A 9,976-nucleotide genomic window follows, 5' to 3' on the forward strand; every position below is an offset into this window, starting at 1 on the left:
CTATGAATTTGTTGGGGTGGAAGCAATGGGTATGCTTATAGTTCTGAAGTAAACACTCTTTGATCCTAGAATCACTAGGAGCAAATCAGAGCTGGAGATCAATTGAAGAGCTTCTTAATTTTGTCTGACTCAGTGGGGAAAGCAGTTATTTCATCAAGATTAGAAATAACCTAAAGTGAAAACATCTACCAGCAAATCTATAGAAAAAGTTTGTTCTAGGACCTTCAATCCTAAAGAATTCCACGAGATTCTTTCAAAGGACTTTTGAGGAGGTTTAACTGAAAGCAAAAACTGACTCAACATAAGGGAATCTGATATTTGAAACACACATATAATTAAGAGAATAAACAACACCAACTTGTTTTGGCAGGATGGTTAATTGAAGGCTCGTTTCTGATGTATATATGTTTGAAGCCTGAAATTTGGACAACTCTCCTCTAACCTAGCCAACCAACATCTGGTTGTATTTTCCATTCATTTGTTTAATTTCCAGTTCATAAAATTTTCATTCCACACTCCCTGTCCCAAAGGAAAGTATACTGCCTCCCTAGAGGATAACTGAACATATGTCCAAAAGCTTTCAGAGAAAGCTGTACTTTTCTTCAATTTCAGATTAGAAAAGGGGGGTTCGTCATAGCCCACTGCCCTGGATTTCTGAGCATATACCTGGAGTACACTCAGAAATACAGCCAATGGCCCATTCTGCTGATAGGGTTCTATTCTGCCTATGACAAGCATCCCCTGCCTCCTGGCACAGGCTAAGCCCTAGATTCCCTCTATCCTGCCCCAAAATACTTAGTCCTTTTCTGATTTTTCTCACCACTTGAATGATATTCCCTCATGCTCCATTCTCCTAGCTGCTTCTCCCTCAGAAAATCTGTGATTTGACAATAGCCTGACCTCAGGCATTCCACAAAAGGAAACACTTAGAAAGTTAGCTTGACTTCCTGGATAAAACCATTTAAGTGAGGGACCATAAATTACATCAGCCACCCATTAAGAGACGTAGGATTATGTTTTACAGTTTCACAAGGAAGACCCGTTGTAAGACAATAAAACCTCATTAACTCTGATCACTAATTCAGAGCTTGAGACCAAGTCCACATGGCTAGGCTGACCCTTAACGCACCCCTTCTGACAGAGCACAGAGTAAATGGATATGTGAAGGATAAATGTTTAAAGGGAAAAAGAAGGGGAAGGGCACCTGTTGTTCTCCAAAGACCAGCCTTTCTTCATTACACCAAGCCACTCCTAAGTACTTAAGAGAATAAACGGTTTTCAATTACACAAACATAAAAACAGTCCATCTGTTAATTACAAATCATCCTTCCCTGCTCCTGTGGCATTAACCCAGTTCCACTGGCTGTACAGTCCCGGAATTAATAAAATCGAGTTTCTTATAAAAGTATTTGTGTTTGTAATAATTTCTAGTCTTTTCAGCATCTCATCGGTCTGTTTAGAGATTTAAGTTAAGGAGAGGTTGAGGATGAGCAGCAGTGAGGCAAGAATTCATTTTATTTAGTGGACGAATGCACTTACATGGAAAACAAGAGGTTCCATCTTGGTTATTATTTATTGGACAGCTCACTTGAATTTTTGCTTAAGTTCCCTCCTCTGCAGCATAGAATTATTAGTACATGACCTCTCTAAAGCTTGGCTTTCCTGTCTGTAAGGGGATGACAGAACCTGTCACGCAGCACACACAGAAGACACAGTACCTGGCACAGGGTACGTGCTCAGTAAACAGGAGTTGTCATTGCTGATTTAGTCTGTAACTCATTTTCCACAATGCAGAGCAACTTTTTCTATATTTGCCTAGTTGGTGAGGTTTTTACTGAATTTTGTCACTTTAAAATTAAAATCAGAACTACTTACAAAATACTGAAATATTGCAGTTATATCAAAATCTGATACGTTGTCATAAAAATCAGACTCTCGACAGCTGAAAAGGTTTAGTTTCCCTTTTAAATTCTAAGGAAAAAAATCTATTTCAAAGTTTGTGGAAAACCACATAAATTCAGTTTCATTGTATAATCTTACATTGCCTAATCTTACTCTTATGCAATTCTTGTGAGCTTCAATCTAAACTCATCCTACTTGGGCTCCATGAGTTTTAAAGAAATAATGACCTTTTTGTACTATAAAACTAAATAGTTCTACTTCATGCTTTGTGCTAGATTTAGAACAAAACAGTTTTTCTCTCAAACGGACCTTCCTCTGGGAATGGGTACAAACTTCACCTGGGCTGACGGACTTCTTCAAGGAGGTGTGAGGTCTGCAATCCTGAAATCAACCTCTGAGGGGAGCAGATGCCTTGCACTATTTCTGAGCCCACAGGAAGGGCTTCAAGATCTTTGAGAAGGCTGAACCATTAACCCCCAAAGCCCTTTCTGTTCACTCCCTTCCAGCCAGTCTTAAGTATAAGGAACACCATCATACATCATTAGCACTTCACCAAAAGTCCCTGCTGGCCTGGGGAGAAGACGTCTGGCTGGAACTTGAGTCTGTGACTTCCTAAGAGTGCTCTGTTTCCTGAAAGGCCAGCAGTAAGGACAGCTCCTCAAGGGCCAGGACCCTGAATTCTGCTTCTCTTTATTGTCTACACACCTTCTCTTCTACCAAAGCCCCAAGTGTATAACACAGTGGCTCATGAATTTTCATACACCCATCATTAGCTCTGGTAGAAATGAGAAAAGAAAGGTTGAGTATGACCCAAAGCCCTGAGCTAGTAAATGGCACCACAGTCAAAATCCTCAGGCCCCCAGGATGGGTCCTGTCCTTCAGAAAGCCCTCAGTGCTGCAGAGACTGGCTGTGAAAGCACCAGTGAGGATGAAGGTGCTTCCCCTCCACTGAAAGCTTACAGAAATGTGTAGATCTTCAACAGGTAGCCCTTGAAGAAAAATAATGTGCTAATTAGGAGGAGACAATCTGGGGGCATTTCCAGGGCAGGGTGATTTCCAAATCTCTCAAAGGGTTGAGAATATCAAGTATAGTATGTCCAAACCTCTGCTTCCAACCAGGGTTCCTGGCGAACCTGACGCCAGGTTGAGAACAAACCCACCCTCCCACATGGGACCCATCAGGTCTGTCAGCACGTCCTCCTCCAGCACTTGGCAAGTGCTTTTAAGACACGGTATGGTAAAATCCTCACTGAGGAATATCATTAGCCAAGAATTGTGATTTTTTTACTCCTAAAAGGGCCAAACAGCATCCCTATGCTGGATTCCATTCAGCTCTTTAACAAAAAGGTTAAGCTGAATATTGTCATCAACTCAAAATGGCAAATCTAGCAGTTTCAACTGAAACTGCCCACACCTGCAAGCTCTCTTAGGTGGCTTTAGAAAATGCATCACATTTGTCTATCATCTCCCATGCTACGGCATGTGTGTGTGGCCCTGGAATCTTGAGGGTGCCCCAGAGCGCGGATGGGCCAGGTAGAGCCCTCCCCTGGCAACAGAGGCCTGGAATTGGATCCTTATTTGACGGTCACCGGCTGGCGACACTGAATATGTCACTTCGCCTCTGTGTGCTTCCATTTCCTCATCTGTGAAATGAGTGAGATGGACCATGTGATCTCTAAGGTATCTTCCAGCTTCCCGTTCTGAGATTCTATTATTTAATAATAAGGGAATGAGATTACGCTCAAACACCAGAGCAAGGCTTTGCCAGCTGAACACAATAACTGATTTTGTCTGCAAGCTGAGTGACTTTTTCCCATCAGTGAGAGAGGGTTGTGAAAGCTCTTCTGTACAAGCAAGCCCCATATTAAGAAAATCTGATACATGAGCAGCTCAACTTACTAAACAGATAAATTAGAAGGTGATTATTTGCATTACAAAAGAATTCACCACAGGTTTCCCTTAAATAGCTAAATCCCCCATGCATTTAAAATGCAATCTGATTTAGCAGAATTCAATTTGTGCAGTTTTTTTCAATAACACAGCTATCGCATAAAAAGACCACAGTTAAACTAATGAGAAGCCACTTTTATAGTATGTATCTTATAAGAAGAGGGAAAGGGAGTGAAACCAACACTTATGGAATGCCCACAGTACACCTGGAGCCTCACACACATGATCTCATTTCCTTCACAAAATACACCTGTAAGACTGGTATCACGGCCCCCATTTGGGATATGAGGAACCTCAAAACAGAAAGATTATATGAATGTGTCCAAAATCTTGGGCCAGAATTCAAGTGCAGAACTGTTATGTTCTTTCCCTTACTTCATGCCCCTTGGGTTCAGGAGACCATGGTGGACATGAGAGAGGTATCCTGGGGTCCAAGAGGTCCCTGATTCTAATCCCTCTCCCCCTGTACTTGCTATATGGCATTGGGCAAGTCACTTAACCTGGGACTAGTTTGTTTCTAAGCTGAGGAATGATTCCCGGCCACCTCCCAAGACTGTGAAGTCAAATGACATAATAATGTACATAAAAGTATTTCATAAACTGCCAAGTGCCATTAAGAATGTACATGTCCGACTTCAGCCAGGTCACGATCTCGCAGTCCGTGAGTTCGAGCCCCGCGTCAGGCTCTGGGCTGATGGCTCGGAGCCTGGAGCCTGTTTCCGATTCTGTGTCTCCCTCTCTCTCTGCCCCTCCCCCGTTCATGCTCTGTCTCTCTCTGTCCCAAAAATAAAATAAAAAACGTTGAGAAAAAAAAAAAAAAAAAAAAAAGAATGTACATGGATACTATTAGTTTAACAATCAGTCCTAGAACTTAAATATTTTACTTGTGTTTTATGTTAGAAGACCTGGAAAACCACTTTGCCATCACACTCAGAGCTGGCCAGACCCTAACAAGTCATGTGTCTAAGGAATCAAAGGAGACCAAAGGAAAACTGGAAAGAAAGACCCAAGAGGGAAAGTCAATGGAAGTGCAATATCTGACCTAGAGAACTGAAGGTCATGGACACTTGAAGCATCAAAAGGGCTATTCTGAAGGAAGTGGTGACAAGATATTCTTCAGCAGTGAAAAGAGGACAATAGGAAACCTTCCTAAGTTGTATATAGGATATAATGCCCAGCTTCTAACATGAAGGTCATTATCACTGGAAAAGTTAGCCAAAAAACAGCCAGATTTCCATCTTTAGACATAGTCATGCCTGGAAAATGTGAAATTGGCAACACACATGAATAATCTCCACATACTCTTCTTGGGCTCTCCCATATCTTCCCACTTGTGCTCACCTGTTCCTTCCTCTCCCAGACCTGTATCTCCTCCCTCCCTCAGGACTGATGTGTCCTACAGGTTACACTCTTAAGACCTGGTTCTCCCGTTACCTTGGCCCTCGCCAGGGAGTGAGCTGATTCATTAACAGGTATCAAAACCTAAAGATGCATTAGTGTCATCCCGCAACTGGAACATCTACATTTATAAGACAATTTCCAAGAGATCCACAATTTCTTTACCAAAGAAGGTAAAGAAATAGGTAAATAGGTAATGTAAAAAATAGGTTAAAATAGGTAATGTAACAAACCAAAGTCAGGAGTTATCATGAATCAGGAGCCTCTCGGCAGTGTCCCTCAAATCACTCCATTAGCAGTACCTACCACTCAGAAGGCAGGTCCTGGGATAAGAATACATCATGCTCAAGGTTCTTAGTCAGTGAATTTATCACAACTTGTCAAAGCACCAAGTAGAAATGAAAATCAAAACATCTCTCTGAGCCAAGAAGAAAAAAGGAAGGAGGGAGAGGGAAAGGAAGGAAAAAAGGAAGGGAGGGAGGGGGGAATGGAAAGGAAAGGAAAAGGAAATCAAATCTAAATTCAATTCCTAGCAGACAGAAAACCTGTTCTTGTGATAGAAACAATGTGATCCAGCTGACTCTCTGTTCACATCTTCTCCTGGAACAACATGGCATGACTGTCCCTCCTGAGAAAACTACATGTGTGAGTCTGATGCTGTACAATCAGATTCTATCAAGAAAGCAGCAAGTTTCCTGAACCTTTGAAAGCTAGCCTATTCTGCAGGCATGGAGATGTGGCCAGGTTTTTGCTATGGGTTCAGTTAAAAGATAAATCCAAGCAGCATCTTCTTTTTAAGATACTGAGACAGAGCAACTCCACTTCCCAGATTAAAGGCCAAGGTCCTCTTTATGTTGGGCATTCTAACTACACGAGGAAGACGGTAAGAAAGAAACTTAGAAGGAAAAACATCGTTGCTACCACTAGTGGTGAGCCAGAACCTGTGTGTACAGTGAGTATACTGTGCCTCATGCCTGAAGACAATGGAACATTGTTACACAAAGATTGGCACACAGTGTTGCCAAAATGAATGCCAGCCTGTTGTTTGCTGCATAAATACCAATTAAACGAGCCCCATAGCAGCTCCAACCTGCTCAGCTAACTTTGAAAAGAGTACAATCTCTCCACACCTCTAACTTTCTCTTGCACTCATTAGAGTTCAACTCTTCCTTTTATCTATTCCTTTTGTATTTAGATGTTTTTAGAATTATTCAAGTAGTCATAATTTGCAAAGGAAGCATGGTAGGGCAGAACTAGCCAGCACAAACCAAACAGAACAAATAGAGCCTAAATAACAGCAAAGACCTGTGTTCTCAGCATCTTTTTTTTTTTTTTTTTTTTTATTCTGGGTAAATCTCCAAGAAAGCTGCTCCTGAGCTATTGCTTCCCATATTCCCGATTTAAAAGCAAGAAAGCTCTCTCTTTATCTCAGGTATGATGCAACCTGTAGTTGACTCTGAAATAGGAAAATGACATTTAAAACCCTTACTTCATTTTCCCTGATGGATAAGGCTTTTCTCTTCAAAATTATCAAACCACATATTTTCAAGAACCAAGCAATGAATTTCACACAGCTGATTCTGTCTCCTACAGAGATTTTTCAAGACATTATTCACAAGCAAGTGACCAAGGTAAACTAAAGTGGTTTCTGTAGCCATTTGCAATTATTGACAAACAATTTCATAACGGAAAATGGAAATTACAGTCAAGTGCAATAAGCTGTTTATCCAAGATCTACCTGCTGGTGGCTCTTTTCTCTTATTTTTTTTTTCTTTCCAGCAAAATACAAGCTATTATCAGAACGCATTTCTACTGTTTATGATACTTCTTGTCAATATCTCCACCACCAACCCTGTTTTCCAGTTCTGGCTTTGTACTCAATCGCGGTAGTGGCCGAGATGGTAGCGTCCTCCTGGGTGTCCAAGAGACTCCCATGCCATCAGGTCTGTGGGAAAGGATCACCCTCAAATGGCAAACAGGGCATTCCCTTCCCAAGCAGGACTAGCTTCGGGGACTGAGGGGTTTGGGCTACTGTAGCTGGCTGGTGGGTCTATTTTCACCCCCACCATCCCGGGAGCACAGACACTGTCTGACCCCAGGCCCTGCAGTTTGGGCCACTAGGGAAACAATTCTTCAGGGAAGCGTGGGGGTGCCGTCTTGCGCAATTGGGCAACTCTCACACCCCTCTGCATTTCATGTGCACCAAGGGAGCATGTCATACAGACGGGTTTTTTGTTTGCTTTTGGTTGTGTGTGTGTGTGTGTGTGTGTGTGATTCTGTTATATTTTCACCAACTGTACGAACCTCAAGGGATCTCTGAGCTGCTTGGCAGAGCAGATGGGCTCGCTACTGGCGTGGCTCAGAGGGTTCTCTACCTCCGACTCTGTCTCTACCTAGATCTCAGCCTGCAGCCACTCACCCCGCCCCCGCTCGCCACTTCCAGCTGCATCTTCCTCTTTCTTCTCAGTTCCTTAGGCTGTTGAACCCGGGCTCCCGGTAGAGCCCAGGGCCTTAGAAGTACCGGGTTTCTCTTGCCTTTCCCGCGCCGCCAGGGTATTCCGGCGCCGCCCCAGCCCCCGGGCGCGCCGCGGGGATCCAGCCTCCGCGCGCGGCTCGGCCGGGAGCGCCTCCCCCCACCCCACGCCCCACCTGGCTTGCCCCGAGCGCCCACGCCCGCGCGGGCCCGCGCGAAACTGGGGCCACGCTGGCTTCAGGTGCTTCGGAAGAGCTGTCGGGCGCATTTGCCTTGGCTTTTTAAACTCAAGATCCTAGAGACCATTCCTCCTTCACCGCCCCCCCCCCCAACAGGACAGGGAACTCCAGTGTTTTCCCAAAAGCCACAAAAGGGGGGCCGCGGAAATCCCAACCTCGTCGGGCTAACTCGGAGAACACGAAGTGAAGGCAGAAGTGCGGGGATGGAGGGGCTCTGGAGAACCCCAAACCACCCGGCTTCTCCCGCGACTCGCGTCTTCCCTGCATGATGGGTAGACATTCCTCCAGCCCCACTCTCAAGAAGGCGGGGGTTACCCCAACTCATCCCGGAAGCCTCTAACTTCGGAAATCCCTCCCGCTAGATTTGCAGAACGGAGGTACCTCGTCATCTCGGCGGGGCAAGTCCGGATTCCGCCAGGGCAGGTCCAGGAGGTCACCCAGGGCAGGCAATCCGAGGAAGAGCGCTTTAAAATCCTGCCGCCGCGCGCCCCAGCAGAGCACCCTAGACGCTCCTGCCCCCTAACCGACAGCCTTCAGTCTCTCATTCGCCGACTAAACTTTTGGGGGACCACATCTGCAAGCCTTGGGAGTTCCCAGCTAAGCCTTCCTCTTTTCTGAACCTCTTCACTGGAATGTCATCATGGGCGGACTAGAGGGGTAGTAGCTGCCTGGTTCTTTGCAACGTAAAATCAACAGATACCCAATCAAGCTCCAATGCCCGGCCAGCCCCTCGCCCCCTGGTGCCCAGTCTCCCTCGCCCCCAGTTCCCGTCACCTCCGCCCGCCACTTCTCTCCCAGACTCCGGTGTGCAAGGCCGTGTACTTGTGCCCAGGAAACACAAATCACCAAAGTGATCGGAGAAGAAACGGTGCACCTGGCTGGCTGTCCACTGAACGGTTTTAAAGGAGAAAACGGAAAGGGGAATAAAGCAGCGGGGATCTCCTCTTTCCGCCAGCACCATCTTTGGGGGGAGTTCGGGGGTGGGGGGCGTTTCTCCCCGTGGTTCGCCACTTGCTCCGCTTTTTCCTTTCTGCCGCTCGGCGCGTCTTACCCTGCTCCCCGCAGAGGGCGCGGTGAGGAAGCCCGCGGGGGGCCCGCAGCTCCATGTCAGCGCCGCCACGGCCGCCGCGTGAGGCAAGCACCGCGGCCGCACTTGTGGCTGGTCTCTGGGCTGAGGGGGCTGAGCTGGCCCGGCCGGCGCCAAGTGTCTTCCATGTGAATAACAAATACTCCCACCGGCGGCCGCGATTGGTCTGCGCCCGGCGCCTCCCGATCCTCCGCCCGCGGCCATTCACCCGGCGCGGCGCGGGGAGCCAAGGCCGGGATCGCGTCCGGGATCGCCAATCGCTTCGCGCCAACCAGTCCCCTCCAGAAGCAGGAGGAGGAACCCCGAGGGGCGGGAGCCCCTGGAATTCGGAGCCTCCGAGCGGCCCCGGCGCGGGCAGGGAGAGGGACGCTCGGCCGACGGATTCCCCTCCGCGCTACATCACCTCAGCCCGCAGAGACGCCGGGACCAGAAATGTCAATAGTTCTCATAAAAAACCACCCCCACCCGCCCCGCCCCCAACAAAAAAAAAAAAAAAAAAAGGGAGGACTCAAAGACGGGGTGGGGAGTGGCGGGGAGGGGAGAAGTGCGGGCGCATGGAAGGAGGAATATGGCTGTGAGGGAGCTGAGCAGCTCCGACTGCCTGGCGAGCCCGGACCCGCGCGGGAAGGCGCCGCACGACGGCCACGCGGAGCCTGGAGTCAGGACCGCGAGCCTGGGGTCCGCCTCGGGGAGCACGGCTCCGAAAAGGGTCACCGGGAAGAATACATGGTCGATGGCGAGTGTCCCGCCACACGCTTTCTTTTCGGGGATGCTCAAAGTAAAGCCCGCCAGCCGCGCGGTTCCCCTGCAAAGTTTACCTCACGCGGCGCTGCCGTTCGGCCATTTGTCCTGCCCGCAGCTCCGGCGATCGTCTCCCCCACCCCCGCCCCCGAGGGTTTCGGGGGCCGCCTTCTACCGAGCCCCAGG

This window comes from Panthera uncia, chromosome A2, assembly GCF_023721935.1.
Source record: "Panthera uncia isolate 11264 chromosome A2, Puncia_PCG_1.0, whole genome shotgun sequence".
Taxonomy (NCBI): Eukaryota; Metazoa; Chordata; class Mammalia; order Carnivora; family Felidae; genus Panthera; species Panthera uncia.